The sequence below is a fragment of the Myotis lucifugus genome, unplaced genomic scaffold, assembly GCF_000147115.1.
Source record: "Myotis lucifugus unplaced genomic scaffold, Myoluc2.0 scaffold_231, whole genome shotgun sequence".
NCBI lineage: Eukaryota > Metazoa > Chordata > Mammalia > Chiroptera > Vespertilionidae > Myotis > Myotis lucifugus.
In genome coordinates, this window is record NW_005871279.1 from 336,481 (window position 1) to 355,099 (window position 18,619).

General features: G+C 40.5%; 1 protein-coding gene and 1 non-coding gene across 2 annotated transcripts in view; both read left to right on the top strand.

Moving 5' to 3' along the window:
* Window positions 1–18,619, top strand: part of LOC102423914 (ephrin type-A receptor 6) — a gene marked incomplete at its 5' end in the record, with an annotated part of 354,481 nt that overhangs the window by 235,265 nt on the left and 100,597 nt on the right. The gene's annotated exons all lie outside the window — the stretch shown is intronic.
* Window positions 9,975–10,188, top strand: LOC111827850. Its single transcript, XR_002831589.1, has one exon. It is a non-coding gene; the product is annotated as a small nucleolar RNA U3 (small nucleolar RNA).

Below are 18,619 nucleotides of genomic sequence, written 5' to 3' on the forward strand. Positions count from 1 at the left end.
GAAGAGGTATGACAGCTTTGGACACAAAGGCAGACCCTTAAATAGAGGAAAATGAAACCTACTAGCCCACAAAAATCTACATATCATAGCACAAAGAGAATTCACTCAAAAATAAAGGAAATGACAGTTATTCTTAGGCAAATGTAAATTCAATTCAGTAGCCTGATTATAATGAAAAAAAGTGAGAAAAATAACGTTATCAGAATGCTGTAATGTGAAGATTTAAATAATTTTTTTCAATAAAAAGGTGATAAACATGTAAAAGGTGATAAACATGGAAGAATGAAAAAAAATAAAATAAAATCCTGGTCAGATGAGCCATATTCATCACTAAGAAAGGGACCATGCTGTTTGGGAAATGTAACAAAATTATTCCTCACCAAAAACAAACCAAAAAAAAAAAACAGTTCTCACTTGACAGAGACTATGATAGTTATCAATCAAAATGAGTCAAATGTATCCCATGGTCGGCAAACTGCGGCTTGCGAGCCACATACGGCTCTTTGGCCCCTTGAGTGTGGCTCTTCTTAAGCCTTAGGTGTACCCTAATTAAGTTATTAACAATGTACCTACCTATATAGTTTAAGTTTAAAAAATTTGGCTCTCAAAAGAAATTTCAATCGTTGTACTGTTGATATTTGGCTCTGTTGACTAATGGGTTTGCCGACCACTGATATAGACCATTATAATTAGCTGAAGAAGAAGAAAGTGATGTGCCAGTATTAAGTTTCCTAATTTCAAAGGAAAAAAGTAACCTTGAACCAGTAAGTAGATTAATTCATGAGAAGAAAACCTGACAGTTTTTACTTACCTCTGCCAATATAAACTTTTTTAAAAAATATATTTTATTAATTTTTTTACAGAGAGGAAGGGAGAGTGATAGAGAGTTAGAAACATTGATGGGAGAGAAACATCAATCAGCTGCCTCCTGCACACCTCCCACTGGGGATGTGCCCACAACCAAGGTACATGCCCCTGACCAGAATCGAACCTGGGACCCTTCAGTCCACAGGCCGATGCTCCATCCACTGAGCCAAACCGGTTAGGGCAATATAAACTTTTTTAAAGGAAATTTTTGTGATCCTATCTTAATAAAAGTAATATGCAAATTGACCATCACTCCAACACAAGATGGCCGCCCACATGTGGTCAAAGATGACCGCCACAAGATGTCCTGCAGGAGAGGGCAGTTGGGGGCGACCAGGCTGGCAGGGGAGGGCAGTTAGGTGTTGATCAGGCTGGCAGGGGAGGGAAGTTAGGGGCAACCAGGCCTGCAGGGGAGGGCAGTTAGGGGCGACCAGGCTGGCAGGGGAGGGCAGTTAGGCGTCGATCAGGCTGGCAGGGGAGGGAAGTTAGGGGCGACCAGGCCTGCAGGGGAGGGCAGTTGGGGGCGACCAGGCTGGCAGGGGAGAGGAGTTAGATGTCGATCAGGCTGGCAGGGGGGTGGTTGGGGGGTAATCAGGCTGGCAGGCAGGAGAGCAGTTCGGAGCCAGCAGTCCTGGATTATGAGAGGGATGTCCCAGATTGGAGAGGGTTCAGGCTGGGCTGAGGGACACGAATTTCGTGCACCAGGCCTCTAGTCTAATATATAAGCTATATTCTCAGAAATTAATGTCTCCACACTTTGAGCCCACATGAGAGATAACAAATTCATAACCATAGAGATGAAAGAGCAACAAAGCTTTATACTAACCAGAGAAAATGTGTGTTAAATGCAAAGCAAGAGTCATCTTCAATTACTGTTCAAGAGTAAACACTATACGCCAGCATGGAGAATCTTAAAAGCAGCAGGAGAAAAGCAGTTACATAGGAGGGATCCCCCATAAGGCTATCAGCTGATTTATCAACAGAAACTTTGCAGACCAGAAAGGGTTGGCACAAAAAATTCAAAGCTATGAAAAGCAAGAGCCTTCCCTGACCAGTTTTCTAAATGGTTAGAGCACCGGCCAACAAACAGACGGATCATGAGTTCAGTCCCAATTAAGGGCATATACCAGGGTTGCAGATTCAATCCCTAGCCCTGGTCAAGGGGCATGCAGGAAGCAACCAATCAATATGTCTCTTACATCAATGTTTTTCTCTACCCCTCCCTCCCTTCCTCCCTTCCACTCTCTAAAAAGCAATGGGAAAAATATCCTTGGGTGAGAATTAATAAAAAACAAACAAAAAAGCAAGGACCTACAGTCAATATTACTCTACCCTGAAAAGTTATCATTTAGGATTGAAGGACAGATAAAGAGCTTCTCAAACAAGAAAAAGCTAAAGGAGTTTGTCACCACCAAACCAGTATTACATGAAATATTAAAGAGTATTCTTTTTTTAACATTTTTTTTTATTGATTTCAGAGAGGAAAAGAGAGGGAGAGAGATAGAAACATCAATGAAGAGAATCATTAATCGGCTGCCTCTTGCACGCCCCGTACTGGGGATGGAGCCCACAACCTGGGCATGTGCCCTTGACCAGAATTGAACCTGGGACCCTTCAATCCATAGGCCAATGCTCTATCCACTGAGCAAAACCAGCTAGGACTTAAAGAGTATTCTTGAAGAAGACAAAGGAGAAGGAGAAAGAGAAAAAGGTATAGAATCTATAGATAATAAAATGACAATAAATGCCTACTTGTCAACAATTACTTTAAACGCAAGTGGAATAAATGCTCCAATCAAAAGGCATATGATGATTGAATGGATAACAAAACAAAACCTTTGTATATGCTGTCTACAAAAGACTCACTCAGATCAAGACACACATAGACTAAAAATAAAGGGATGGAAAAAGATATTTCATGAAAATAGAAACAAACAAAACAAAAAAGCTGGGGTAGCAATACTTATACCAGACAAAATAGACTTCAAAACAGGCTGTAACAAGGGGCAAAGAAGGACCCAGCAACTCTACTTCTAGGTATTTATCCAAAGAAATCCAAAACACTAAATTGAAAAGACATATGCATCCATATGTTCATTGCAGCATGATTTACAATAGCAAAGATATGGAAGCACCTAAGTGTCCATATCTATATGGATGAGTAAAGATGAATGAATAAACAAGTGGTACACATATATACACTGGAATATGACTCAGCCACAAAAAAAAAATGAAATCTTGTTATCTGCAACAATATGGATGGACCTAGAGAGTATTATGCTGAGTTAAATAAATTAGAGAAATGCCAGGTGATTTCACTTATTTGTGGAATCTTAAAAACAAAATAAACAAACAAGCAAAACAGAAACAGACTCATAAATATAGAAAAACATTTTGACAGTTGCTGGAAGAGTGATTGAGGGGATAGGTGAAAAAGGTGAAGAGATATAGAAGTACAAAAGAGAATAGTCATGGGGATGTAGAGTACAGCTTATGGACTATAGTCAATAATATTGTAATAACAATACTAGTATATGGTGTCACATAGGTACTAGATTTATGGAGGTGATCACTTCATCAGTCATACCAATGTCTAATCGTGGGGTTGTATACCTGAAACTAATATATTATTGTACACCAACTATAACTTTAAAATAAATAAATAAGTAAATAAATAATTTTTAAAGAAAGTAAATTTAAAAAAGGGCAAGCCATGCTTTGGGAACACATCCATTTGTCATTTGTGCAAAGCATGTACAAAAACAAACCCTTTGTAGGTAAGCATAAGCCCTGTATCTTTCTCTCATGTGTTTTAAAACAAGCACCGTGAGACCTATACCTGGAAGGGCATTATTGAAGACAAGAAACCACTGAAAACCTTTTGCTGTTCAGCACTGAAGGTTTGGTTTGTGACTTACCAGTAGTTGTTTATTTTTTCTTCTAAAAGTCATGAATCCCTTTAGATTTGTGCAAAATTTTGGAGAGCATAAGATTTTTTTTATTATTTATTTTATTTTGTTTGATAAAAGTATTACAAAGGGTATTACATAAGTGTCCTTTTTTTCCCCCCGCCCTTGACAATCCCCTGCCCTCCCTTACCCCCCAGTGTCTTATGTCCATTAGTTATGCTTATATGGATGCATACAAGTCCTTCGGTTGATCTCTTACTCCCCTCCCTCCTGTCCCCCAACCCTCCCTGGCCTTCCCACTGCAGTTTGACAATCAGTTTGAGGCAGCTCTGCCTCTGTATCTATTATTGTTCAAAAGTTTGTAATGGTCTTTATTATCCATGAATGAGTGAGATCATGTGGTATTTTTCCTTCATTGTGGAGAGCATAAGATTTATCTTTTACATTTTAAAAGCTTTCCAGCACCTAGAATAAACTACTACTTAGTGGCAGCTTAATTAATTGCTGATAATTAAACCAAAAGAAAAAAGTTAGAAAAAAATGATTAAAACTGTGAAAACATTGTTTTCACTAAAGTCACATTTATTTCTTCTCTGATATCATTGTTAATCACAACCCTATAATGAGTGAGTCTAAAATAATCCTTAATGAAGGATGAAAGAGATGAGGAATTGCAATAGAACGCAGCCAATGTAACAAACACTGAAGCACTTGTAACAGAGTCATGGTTTTCACAGAGAGGGAAACTGTTTTTAAAGTCTCTGAAAACATTCTACCAAATGCTTTGAGCACAAAAGGGTACCTAGAGCATTGATAAGATCCAAGACAAATGCTTCACAAAATCACATAATACATAATATTTTAATGCCTACAGATATCCAAAATACATCCAGTCCTTTTAACCTAAATGTAAAGAGATTCACAGCAATAGCAAATAAATTGAAAACAGTTATTGGTTACTTATGCTGTTTGTGGCAGACCATGTTAGTAGCCTACCCAACTTCTCATCTCTTCCTTGCTCATAAGAGTATTCAATTTAGACATGTATAATGAACTCAGGCCCAAGAAATAAATCAGGACTTCTATAAACCAATTATACTTATATCATTCTCTTTGCCACTTAAATTTTAAACTTTAAATGTAAAGGGAAGTGTGATTGGTGACTTGTGGAAAAATTTCTGGTTGAGGTCTACCAGACATAGACTTGGATGGAGAACTTTCTAGTACTGGCCCTTTCTTTTCTATATTTCCTTGAATATAGTTTTGGAAGGACAGAGCACTTAGAGCTGTGAGAGGCATCTTTCAGTCATGAGACAAGAAGCCTAAGGTGGCAAACAATGCTGAGGATGGCCAAGTAGGAAGATCAATTGAGCCTGGCTCTCTGCTGAAATTGTTGAGCTTCTGTGTCAATATAAAAACCATTTACTCCAGTTATTTAATTAAATGTCTCATTTGCTTAAGTTTTTGATAATTGGGCATTGTATGACTCCATGACTTGTATCTGAAGACATTTTGACATATAATCAACATATAGAAAATCTTCATATTAATAGATAATATAAATAGGAAAATGACAAAATGAAGAGCTTAAGTAAAATATCAACTCAGGCAAACTGATTAGATTATATAAGCAGGCTATAAGTACATAGTTAGTTTGAGGATACAATAGTCATAATTTATTCACTTAACATGCATTAATATTAAGCAACAAGTTATACAATGGAGATAAAACTGCTTAGAAACTGGGGAGAAGGCAAACATTTAATAATCATGCTATTGAATGTGAAACTACAATCAGGTTTTATACAGCATACTAGAGGCCCAGTGCACGAAATTTGTGCACAGGGGCAGGGGGGTCCCTCAGCCCAGCCTGCACCCTCAGTTTAGGCCCGCTGGCAGTCAGACATCCCTCTCATAATCCGGGATGCTGCATATACCAGTGACCATACTTTTCATACAAGTGAAAGGCATCTTGTTGTTGTATGGGCAGCTACATTATTTTGCCCTGATAATAAAAAGTAGTAGATAACATGATTCTTTTGAGTCAGTAGTACCATTTTCCCCATCTTATGGGTGGAAAAACTGAAGCAGAGAGAAGTTAAGTAATTGGCTTTGTCACACAGTTATAAGTGTCAGAATCAGGGCTGACCACAAAATGTGCTAGCCAGCGTCCATGCATGTCATCGCTGCATCATCCTGTTTTTTCACTGTAGAGTAGCCTTGCCATGCTTTAATTTTTAAATCTAAGAGACTGTTCCCAATATATAGGGTAGGGTCCTAGGCCTGGCCAGCGATCAGGGCCATCTGTGGGGTGATGGGCAGGCGGGGCTATCAGGGGGCCCCTGCTGGCACCCGCCATGGCTGGTGGCCTGGCACCACCTGCTGGCCGGCCCTGCCCCCCGATCACTTCCACTGGGCATTTGCCCTCTGGTGGTCAGTGCATGTCATAGTGACCGGTTGTTCCACTGGTCTTTCTGCCATTCAGTCGATTTGCATATTAGGGTTTTATTATATAGGATGTGTATTGAGTGCCTACTATTCTGGGCATTGGAACTTTCCTCATGGAGCTTACAGTCTTGAATATGGTGGGCAAAATGATAATAAAGTTAAAAAAGAAAGAAAGAAAGAAACCTCAATCTCAGAGAGATAAACACTGGAAAGATAGTAAAAAGGTAAAAATAAAAGCAAGTAGTTACCTTGGAAAGCATAGCCAGGAAATACCTCTGTAATGTGGTGACATTTGAAATGAGACTTGAAAACTACCAGCCAAGAAAAAGATCTGAAGCTGGATTTTCTAAGGTGAGGTAAAAACAAATACAGATGAGGACAAGCTTGGCATAGTTTAGGACTAGGAGTAAGGCCGGGATGTTTGACACACTGAGACATAGGAGAGAATGGTGGCAAATGAGGACAGAGGCGCCAGATCCTACAGAAACACAAAGGTCATGGAAAAGAGTAGACATTTTATAATAACTACAAAGGGAAATGATTGAAAGACTTTAAGCAGGCGATGACATAATTTATGCTTTTAAGGGCACACTCTGGCTGATATGTTGAGAATGAATTGTAGAGGGTCAAGGAGCAAGATAGCGAAGAGACTCATATGCACTACCCTATACAGAAATGATGGTAGCTTGGTGTGAATGGGTAATCTACACTAATAAAAGAGAAACATGGTAATTAGCGTACGACCGCTACCCTTCCCATTGGCTAATCAGCATATCCTTATGCAAATCAACTGCCAACTAAGATGGCGGTTAACCGCCAACAAAAATGGCGGCTAATTTGCATACGGGAGGCGAAAGGGGAAGGACTGAAAAATGGTGATCGGCAACCCAGGCGGCAGGTAAGAGCTAGGGGGTGGGCAAAGGCCACCTTCCCCCACCCCCCAGCCGGTGATCGTTATTGGAAAACCGGGCGGCAACCCCGGACCCCACTGGCCTGCGCGGAGTGATCCCATTGGCGATCGGAGGGCGGGAGGGCCCGGGCGCAGGCCAGGCGGCAACCCCGGACCCCACTGGGGCTCGGGTTGCCGGCTGGCCTGCTCGGATCCCCATGGTGATCGCAGCGGGGGGCCTGTACCCAGCAGCGACTGCAGAGGGAGAGGCCTGTACCCATGTTCTTTGTTCTGCATGTCAAAGACCCGCAGCCCCAAGCCCCGCCATCAAGGTGCTGGGGCTGCTGGGGGTATCAGAGACACAAACCTGCAGGCCCGGCACCCAGCAGACCCAAGGCCTTCGTGGCAGCACTAAGGAGCAGCAAGCCGAATGGTAGGAAGCAGCAAGCAGGTGGGCAGTAATGAGGGAGGGGTCCCGGACTACAAGATGGCACATGCTGGGCTAAGGGACCCCCACCCATCCCCAGTGCACGAATTTCGTGCACCGGGCCTCTAGTCCTATATAATAAAGAGCTAATATGCTAATTAGACTGGACGGCGGAACAACCTTCCTGAGCGACCAGTGGGCAGGGCCGCGGTGCATCCGGGTCTGCAAAGGCCGAGCCCCTTGCACAAATTTCATGCATCGGGCCTTTAGTAGGAAAAATAAAGAGTGCTAGAGAAACTTGGGATATCTTATGTCAATAGTCCACCTAAATGTGTGTGTGTGTGTGTGTGTGTGTGTGTGTGTTTAAATAAAACAGATAAGTAAGGAAAATGAGTCCCCCCAAATTAAGTATGTATACAAGTCACATGGCTGTTAGGTTGGAAATAATGTCAGTTAACCATTGCAGTAATGACAGTGTTAAGGGAAGGTGTCTGTCCCTCAGTTGAGTCCTCCTCCTCCTCCTCCTCTTCCTCTTCCAATACTTCCCACGGCAAATTTTCTTCTACCTCTGGGCTCTGACACCCATGCAGCAGGCTGTAGATAGCAGTACTTGAAAGTCTTTGAAGACTGAAAAAAAAAAAAGAGAATGATCTCTTAGTCTTTGGTGACATATATTACCAATGGAGACATTTCTCAAAATGTTTCTTTTCCTTTTGCTTATCAGACTTTTTAAATTATTCTGCAATGAATATTTTACTTTTATCATAAGAAAAAAAGTATGTTATAAAAATAGAGAAATAGCTTCTGTCAAAGTTCCAAGATATCTTTCTGGCCAGTTTATTTAAAATGTCTTCTTCTTGGTATTAGTCAGTGACTAAACAACATGTTTGTTTTATTGTCTTAATATGACTTGTCTAATCAAAAAGATGGCTAGAAGTCATTTCACAGGGCAACATTCATTTTTTTAATGAAAGATAAGGAGATTAAGGAAATGTACATTACCATTACTAATTTTTTAAATGGAATTCTGGGCAATATTCCAAGAAACCTCAGATTCTTCCAAAGAGTTTCAAATTCAGCACCTATCCTTCATTGCCACCCCAGGACCTATTAATAAGCCCTCCCATGATCAACTTTCCCAAGCCTGAGATTGAAAGATAGAAAAAGCACTACAGAATCTTGAAAACTGTGCTTTGAAAAGACATAAAATTGAATTTCAAACAGTATAAAAATTCACTAGCATCCTTGTTTAAGAAATAAATACTCCCCTCCCTCCCTCCCCCATTTACTCTGTTTTCTCACCTGGCTATCCCGTGGTTGGATTATACTAGCTATTTACCAATCACATTTTCATACGGCAAACATTGCAGCCATAGTTCATTACAGGACAGCAAAGACCACTAAAAAGGTGGCTGCAAAGAGGTTTCCCCAAACTTCCCCTTAGGTCTCTCTCACTCTCTGCAAGGTCAGCTCTGAATTTGTCCATGATCCATCAATGTTTTCATATATTCAGATCATGACTTGTTTCAATTAACATTAACATACAAAGTTTTAGTGTACCTAATTTTGCTTCTTTAAGCTTGCAGCAAGAACAGGGTGTTATATGAGGCACACATTATATGGTTGTTTAGCCATGCTCTTAATCAGTGTATAATAAGTGTCACAAATAGGCAGCTGCTAAATGAATTATACATAAAGTTAATGTTTTCTAGATTACTTTTGCCTGTATATATTGCATAATTTAGGTCCTAACACATTCTGGTCCTTAATTCTCTTCTTTTTATAGAAACTGAATCATTATCTTCTTTTTAGTGGTTCAAAAGTTTGTTTTTCATATGTGCTATAAAAGTAAAATCTCTTTAAGGGAAGACAACATTTCTAATTTAAGTACTTCTAACATATATTTGTATAAAGGCTACAATTTCTTCTTTTTTAGAAAAGTTTTCTGGCTATGGTTCTTAGTTAAGTTGCAAATCATTTGCTTTTTAAAATAATTGCTACTAAAAAAAAGACATAAATTCAACAGAACTAAGTTGTACTTTTACAAAAAGTAATAACTTACAAATCAAAGGGTAAGCTATTGTATCCTCATCTTCACTCCATCCTCCACTGTTTCATAATCAGGGCATTTCAATTGCTCAATAGGAATATGGAATCATTAAGTAGTGGAGAAAATGTTATACACAGGGGTGAGCAAAAAAGGTAGACAGTTGTCATATGGAAATATATATAATACAAGAATAAATAATAATAACAAGAATGAACTGTGTTTTACTTACTCAGAACTATAAAACTACTTTTGCCCACACCTGTGTATAATATTAATATGGTAGACAGATCAGTTGGTTATAAACTTAGAGCTATAATTTTAATCTTAGCTTGGCCATAACTCAGTGAATAAACTTGGATCATGAATTTAAAATCTGTGTCCCTCAAGACTATACTTTCAGGGATCATTTCTATAGTTCGTTACTAGAGAAGTTTCTCTGAACGTGTAGAGCACCCGAAACCACGAGGAGGAGACGCAGCATTCTCTCCTGAGCGTGAAGCCGGCTCTCGGTGTTGCTTCGGCAACTGCCGCTTGCCATTGATGACCGTTCTTCTCTCTCTCTCGGGAGAGAAGAGGGAGAGGATGCATTCTGAGTGGCTCTCGGTGAAAAAAAAAAAATCTGTGTGCCTCAATTTCCACATCTTTAATAGAATTAATAATAAAACTGTTTATTCTCTGTAGAAATGATGTAACAGCCATTAAGATAAGCTAAAGTATGGATTGTAGCTACTATTGAGATAAACACTTTAGAATCATCTCAGGCACTTAACTAAAATGCAAAATCCCAGTGTCTAGCCCCAGAGGTGGTATTCAGTAGGTGGGGGGAGGGGAGCGTGGCAAGGCATGATTAGCAAATCTGGATTTTTAATAAATACCCAGATGACTGTGAAATGGGTTATCTAAGGGCCCCATCTTGATTAACTGCTCTAATGCAATCTAGACATATATCCAGTCGCTTCCTCCTCCATCCTTACACATCCTACATAATAAAGAACTAATATGCAAATGGTCATCACACCCCCACACCATCACGCCATAACGGCTCAGACACTCAACATTAGGGAGAGAGGAATGGGGACCAGCCAGGCACAAATGAGCTTGCAAAAGAGGAATGGGGACCAGCCAGGCTGTGGCCTGGGAGAGGGACAAGCCATCTGCCCCGCGGTCCCGGGCGCCAGCAGCTGCGCCTGCACCTGCGGCCTAGGAGAGAGACAATCCGCACGCCCCACAGTCCCTGCAGTCCTGGGCGCCACGGCTGCGCCTGCGGCCCGGGAGAGGGACAAGCCGCCCACCCCACAGTCCCGGTCCCCTGAGGCTGCAGCTGGCCCGGGCGAAGCTGGCCCAGGTCCTGGGTGCCTGCGGCCAGCCAGAGAGAGAGATCCCTGAGTCCCGGGTGCCTGCAATGAGCCGGAGGAGGGAATCCTGGGTCCTTCGTGCGGGGTGAGGCAGAGGCAGTTAGGGGCAATCAGGCCAGCAGGGGAGCAGTTAGGGACGATCAGGCCAGTAGGGGAGCAGTTAGGGGTGATCAGTAAAGCAGGCAGAGGTGGTTAGGGGCGATCAGGCAGACAGGCAGGTGAATGGTTAGGAGCCAGCGGTCCCGGATTGTGAGAGGCAATCAGACACCCCTAAGGGGCCCCGGATTGGAGAGTGTGCAGGCCGGGCTGAGAAACCCCTCACCCCCGTGCACGCATTTCGTGCACCAGGCCTCTAGTCACTCAATAAGGCAGAAGTCACAAGTAGGTAAAAACTTTGTCAATACAGTGGGGAGCTTGGGAGAGGGGAGGAGGGGAGTGCCATGGACAATGGGAAATTAGAGTTGTTATGGTTACACTTAGAAGAGAACATACCATACAACAAAAATGCATAACTTCTCTGACATTATGTTTTGAATAAATATTTCATGTAGCCCAAGTCTTTGGTTTTCAGTTTATCATAGAAGATAGGTTTCAATATAAAACATGCTTAATAATAAAGAGTAAAATTGTTAGCCCTGACATTAATAGGTTCAGTATTTTTTGTGATAGATTCAGTATTTTTTATTTTGCTACCTTCTTGCAGTTTCTTCTCTTTAAGATATCTTGGTGTGTGTGTTGGGGGAGGGAAGGCAGCAGAGAATACGATTTATGATGCTAATTTTTCTCCAATGTTGACTGATGTAGAAATGTATGCCCTCTCCAAGCACTTATTGAAGTCCTGTAAAATTTTGTGAAAATACTTTAATCTCTGATACAACTATAACCCGTGGCCAAAACATGAACAACTTGTCTCAGAGAACAAGTTATTTAATTGCCCCAGGTGCTAAATTTTATCTCAGTCTTAAAACAAATTATGCCACTGAATACTTTTTATAAAAGCATTTTTAAATATATTTTTATTTATTTCAGAGAGGAAGGGAGAGGGAGAGAAAGATAAAAACATCAATGATGAGACAATCATTGATCAGCTGCCTCCTGCACGCCCCCGACTGGGGATCCAGCCTGCAACCCAGGCATGTGCCCTTGACTGGAATTGAACCTGTGACCCTTTATTCCACAGGCTGATGATCTATCCACTGAGCCTAACCAGCTAGGGCTAAAAGCATTTTTTAATTTATTTTTATTTTTATTGATTTCAGAGAGGAAGGGAGTGGGAGAGAAAGATAGAAACACCAGTGATGAGAGAGAATCATTGATCAGCTGCCTCCTGCACACCCCACACTGGGGACGGAGCCTGCAACCCAGGAATGTGCCCTGAAGGGGAATCAAACCATGACTTCCTGGTGCATAGGTTGACACTAAACCACTGAGACACACCAGCCGGGCGGCATTGGATATTTAATATCTCTAACGTTGACTGGGTTTCAGGGTACTTGGAAATGATTAGGTTTTGCTTGAACTTTAATATGTTGATGGGAAATAAAAGAAACTGCTAGAATTGCGGTTTCTAGAGTATTGACCTAGAATATCTCTTCTGATTCTAAAGTGAAATTCACTATCCACACTTAACATTAGAAACTACAGTACTCATAAGGATCGCTTTGTAAAAAGTACTTATGCTGTGGGGAAAAAAAGACATAAAAACATGATAAAACAAAACAAAACCTTCATGAAATCATCATTAAATGATGCTACCAAAGGGTCATGATGCATTTGTACAGATACACCCCTTCTGGTGAAAGAATGGGACGGGACATTTGAAGGGTTTCTGGAAACCAAGAAAAAGTGGCTTTGTTTTTCTTAGTTTACTGAGATAGAAGAGGTACATTTTAATGAGCTCTTATCTACAATGATTTTACTTATGTGTTGTTTATTAAAGCATAATAACTCTGAACTGTTTTCCCATAAGAAGGGAGGGAGGGTCAGAAAAAAATTGACTGCTTTCTAATATTTAACTGAGAAGTTTATGAGATTTAAATTGGGATTACAAAACTAGACTTTAAAAGGATTTTGTCATTGTTTTCACCTCTAAAATTTAAGGTATAAGTAGAAACATAATCTTGGTGAAAATATCAAATGTAAAATCAGAAAAAGAATTGTTAAAGTAAATGAATGCATTGTGGGTTTAAAACAAATCAGGTGAAAGGCAGTAGAGAGAAACTTAATGGAAAAGAAGATAAAACACATAGACATTTACTGACAATTTTAAGTGCCAATGTTAAGTGTTCTTGCATATTTAAGAGAGCATGAAGATGTCTTGAAGGGCAAGAGGGAAACCATGATTTTAGCAGTTTTAAGGCATTGAGAGATTCTACAGATTTGGGCTTATATCTAATAAATATACATATGGGGAGAAAGGAAAGATAAAAACCCAACAAACCGATTAATCCCTAATTAATGAAGACAGAAGCAGTCAAGGGTTAGACCTGAAAAGAATATTAAAATATACTACTTCAGTGGATTTTCTATCATATTGGGAAAATCACCAAAAATAATAATAGTTAAAGTAGGCACTACTTTGAAAAAAAAATGGTACTTATTTTATGTGTCTTCCTAAATTTATTTTGGATATGAGGGTAGTAATGCATGAATTAATGTTGAATAAAACAATTCTAAATTATTTTCCTGCATTGCCAAAGATCATAATTAGATTATGTAATCAAACAATTTAGACCACATTTGTTCAAGCTAAGAATTTCCCCATCCTAAGACTTGGAAACAGCCTAAGTGCCCATCAGCAGTTGAGTGGATAAAAAAACTGAGGTACATTTACACAATGGAATACTATGTGGCAATAAAAAAGAAAGAACTCTTAACATTTGCAACCTGGAGAGTATTAAGCTGAGTGAAATAAGCCTGTCAGAGAAAGACAAGTATCACATGATCTCACTCATATGTGGAATCTAATGAACCAAATAAACTAATGATCAAAAATAGACCCAGAGTCCTAGAAGCATGAACAGACTGTTGAACCTCAGAGGGAAGGCAGGGGAGTATGGGTGAGAAGAGATCAACCAATGAACTTTTATGCATATATGCATAACCCGTGGACGCAGACAATGGGATGGTAAGGGCCTGGCCTGTGGAAGGGGGGCAGGAAGACAGGAGCGGGCTGGAAGAGGTTAATGGAGGGGAAAGGAGGACCTATGTAATACTTTCAACAATAAAGATTAAAAGAGAATAAGTAAATAAATAATTCCCCATCCTACCAACACTACTACAATTTATTCAAATATTGGAAATAACCCATAAAAATATAAGCCATTTTAGTACCTAATAAGATCATATGAGGAACTGCTTATAAATGGTAATTTTTCTTATTTTGAAGTGAGGAAATGTAAGGAAGTCTCGAGAACAAAGCAGGACTTTTTGAAATTTGTTTCTGCTAACTATTCCTCTTTTTTTAAATTCCTACTCTTGAGAAGTTATAAAACATTGACAGAAAGAGGATCATACTAATAATTTTAAAATATAATATCATTCATTATATTCTTTTTGGTATTTTGCAGTTTTCTGGATTTTTAAAAATGTTACATTTCCACCAATTCAGTTTCTAATAAAAAAAAAAAAAAGCCTCCGCCTGTCTCTCTAATCTCTAAATTGTAGCAGTGTTCACCCCCCACCCCCATTCACACTGGCAGGAGGAAATGCAGTACAGCTGGACCTAAACTTTGTCATTGAAAAGGTGTTGGAACCAGATTGTAAAGTCCCTTGTCCCTCACTGTACATCGTTTGAATTTAGCCTGCCTAGAACAATGCAGGATAGAGGAGAGGATGAGTAAAGTAGGGTACAATTTATAAGAGATAAACAAATAAGAATATAAATAAAAATGAAATATGAATGTGGCCCAGTGTGACAGAAACATTCCCATGAACACAGCATTCTGGGAGGCATACTCCCTGCCTGATTTTGCCTCACTGGCCCAGAATCTTAGCTGTCATAGTCAGAGAGGGTCTGGTAAAGGTATCTGTAGATGGCAATATCTGGAGAGTATTCTTCAATTCTGGATGGGTTGGGATGACAAAGGGATTACGTAAAATAGCCTAGACATATGTTATGAAAATAAAACAAAATACATTTTACCATATATTAAGTTAACCATGGGTCTACTCAGCATATAAGAAAATGGCATCCTAATATTAAGTCCCAATTTTTTCTCAGTAAAAAGGTATCCAAAACATCTATTTTGGTCTAATTTGACGACTTCCCATTTTTGATGACTCTTTTCTACATCTTGTTATTTCCATCAGTACATTTGCTCAAAGTTCACTTTAGCCGCAATCTTGTTCACTGTATTTCTAAAGTGAGTTGCTTCCTATAATAAAGTAGAAAATATAGATTCCCTACTGTTTTTAGAAATCCAGAATGAAGTCTCTGTGGGTAGTGCCATGTCACTGCCAGTCTCTTTCTAAGTCCTCATACTACATATTGCACTTTTTCATATAAATGGAAAATGTTGATGAAGATATTTTTTGGTATAACATTATCAAAAGAAGTTCAGAGAGGAAAGAACTTCCTAATGTTGGTCAGCTTACTTGGTGGTATCTCTAGCACCCATGTTCATCTTAAGAAATAGAGTTAACATAGGTCAATTTGTTCCTCCACTGGCTTCAAATTCCCAAGAAACTGAGAACGTTGGAGTTTATGATGGATGGGGCACTGTTACTGATAACTTTATACTTCATAAAACCTTGGTTTTCAAGCTGAAACTTCTATAATATTTAAGTAGTATACGAAGGTTTGCGGATTCTCTTTCTGGCTTACAGACAACCACCCTCTCACTCTCTTTATGTGGTTGAAGCAGAGCTCTAGTCTCTCTTCTTTTTTTCCTATAAGGATATTAATTTCATCATGGGATCCCCACCCTCACAATTTCATCTATACCTAGTCACTGCCCTAAGGCTCCACTTCTAAATACCATCACATTGAGGGTTAAGACTTTAAAATATACTAGTGTCCCAGTGCACAGATTTGTGCACATTGAAAGGAAATTAATTATAAGGTAGACAGTGGGGCGAGACTAGGCAAGACGGGCCGGACACACCCTGGAGCCAACCTCCCACAGTCCCTCCCCAGAGTCTGCAGAATGAGTGAGTCCCTCTGGCAGGTGGGGTCCCTCGGCCTGGCCTGTGGGGATTGGGCTGAAACTGGCTCTCTGACATACCCCAAGGGGTCCCAGAGTACAAGAGGGCATTCTGTAAAGTTGCTGTTGTACAGGGTGTGAAACACAAACACAAGTGTGCAGTAAACCAGATTCAGGGCCGACAGTGGCCCAACAACAACATAACCCCCAGATGAAGGGGAATCACGTGGCTCCACAAGGAATCGGACTCCCTCCTCTCTGGTTTCGGGGTGCATCACCCGTGAACTGCCACTGCCAAGTCACTGCAACTCAGCAGCTCCTGCATTAAGCGTCTGCTCCATGGTAGTCAGTGCACACCATAACTACTGGTCGGACGATAGTAGGGACACTTAGCATATTAGCCTTTTATATATATAGACTAGAGGCCCCAGTGCACAAAATTCGTGCACTGGTGGGGGTGTCCCTCAGCCCAGCCTGCACCCTCTCCAATCTGGGACCCCTCGGGGGATGTCCGACTGCCGGGGATGTCCAGGGATCGGGCCTAAACCGGCAGTCGGACATTCCTCTCACAATCCAGGACTGCTGGCTCCCAACCGCTCACCTGCCTAATTGCCCCTAACTGCTTCTGCCTGCCAGCCCGATCACCCCCTAACCACTCCCTGCCAGCCAGATCAACACTTAACTGCTCCCCTACCGGCCCAATTGTCCCCAACTGCCCTCCCCTGCTGGCCCAGTTGCCCCCAACTGCCCTCCCCTGCCGGCCTGGTTGCCCCTAACTGACATACACTGCTGGCCTGTTTGTACCTAACTGCCCTCCCCTGCCAGCCTAGTGGCCCCTAAAACCCCTTCCCTGCAGGCCTGGTGCCCCCCAACTGCCCTCCCCTGCTGGCCTGATCGCCCACAACTGCCCTCCCCTGCCGGCCATCTTGTGCAAAGGTGTGATGGTCAATTTGCATATTACCTCTTTATTATATAGGATGAGTTTTGGGAGAGTACAGATATTTAATCCAAAAGATTAACCAACTTACTAAGAGCTGATCACTGGGAGAAGTATAAAATGTCCCCTTGAAAGAAGATTAGTTTGTGTTTTCTGTGGTGGTTGTTATCATTTAATTAGTTACTCTTAAGCCAGGCCATTAAAAGGTAAATTCTAACATTTGAGTAAAAGAATCTTAAAATTAAAGTTGTTTGAGATTTGCTTTCATTTTAGGAGTCCTCCTTAAGCATTACTACCCAATCATATTCTTCAAAATTTCTCTCCTGGGCTTACACAAATTTGCACAAGTTGGAGGTTTACACAGTTGGATTTCCACTCAGGGATGTCTTCATAGTCTTTGTATACACAGGGCATGAGCTGCCATACAAAATCAGCGCTGCTCTGAGACTGCTCCTCAGCTAATCTGTGAAAAGTGCTTGCTCTTTCTGTGGAAAACCACTTCTCCCCTAGTGTATGTGGAAATTAAAAAGCATTGTTTATGTATGATTTAGGCTGCAAACTTATCCCACAGAGCTTCTTTAGGTCCTGGAGACCATCTGGAACTCAAATAGGAGACAGATCTTTTCAACATCTCAAAATCTAAGAGCTGAGAGAGTGGAAAAAAGGGAGATGAGGAGAAAGAAAGATATCAGGCATCTTTTGCTGTGGCCTCGGACAATTAATAAGCCTGTTACTTTATGCAAATATCTCCTGATGTCCACTTAAAAACAAAATACTTAAAAAATAAATATTAATTAAACAAGTGAGGAAAAAAACAGTAAAGATGAAACATGTTTTAAAACATAAAACAAAATAACCAAGTATAAAACAAGGTATAGGATGGAAGGACTTTAGGGAATGGAGGTTTCTTCTTTGATGAGGGTCTCTTAGGAGGCCAGGACATAGGCCGTGTGCCCAACTGCAGCAAGGAGCCCTCACCTGCAGCATCCAAACTAAGGCATCAAAATAAGCTGCCCTCTGTGAAAAGGAGTTCTAACTCATCTCCCAGCTCACTTCATCTCTAACAATCCTGAATATACAGTCTTCCACCCTTCAGCTTATTTCTCAGAGAACTTTATGGGGGATATTATTTCTTAAAGTGCAACATAAAATAAATATTTAAGGAATGCTTAAAGATGCCTATTTTTAAGTTTGTATGGCATACTATTAGTATCTAAGGTTAAAAACTAGGATAGATGGATGGATGAATAGATGATTGATAGATAGATAGATAGATAGATAGATAGATAGATAGATAGATAGATAGATGATAGATAGATACTTGAATTAAATGTCCTCCAACAAGAAAAAAGGTAAAGTGTGGTGTTTCCACGTGATGGGACATGGTGCTGAAATTGATAGTGTACTTCCCATATTTCTCATCTCCCTTTACCATTTTTAAGTACACAATATGCTTACTCCAGCAGTCAGTACCTGCAGCTTTATTAGAAGGCTGCTCTAAAGATTACTGGCACCACCTTGCCTGCAGCAGAAGAGCTGGAAAGCAACTTCTAATTTGCATCCCCCGTGTTCTCAACCTTCTGGCCCTTTAAA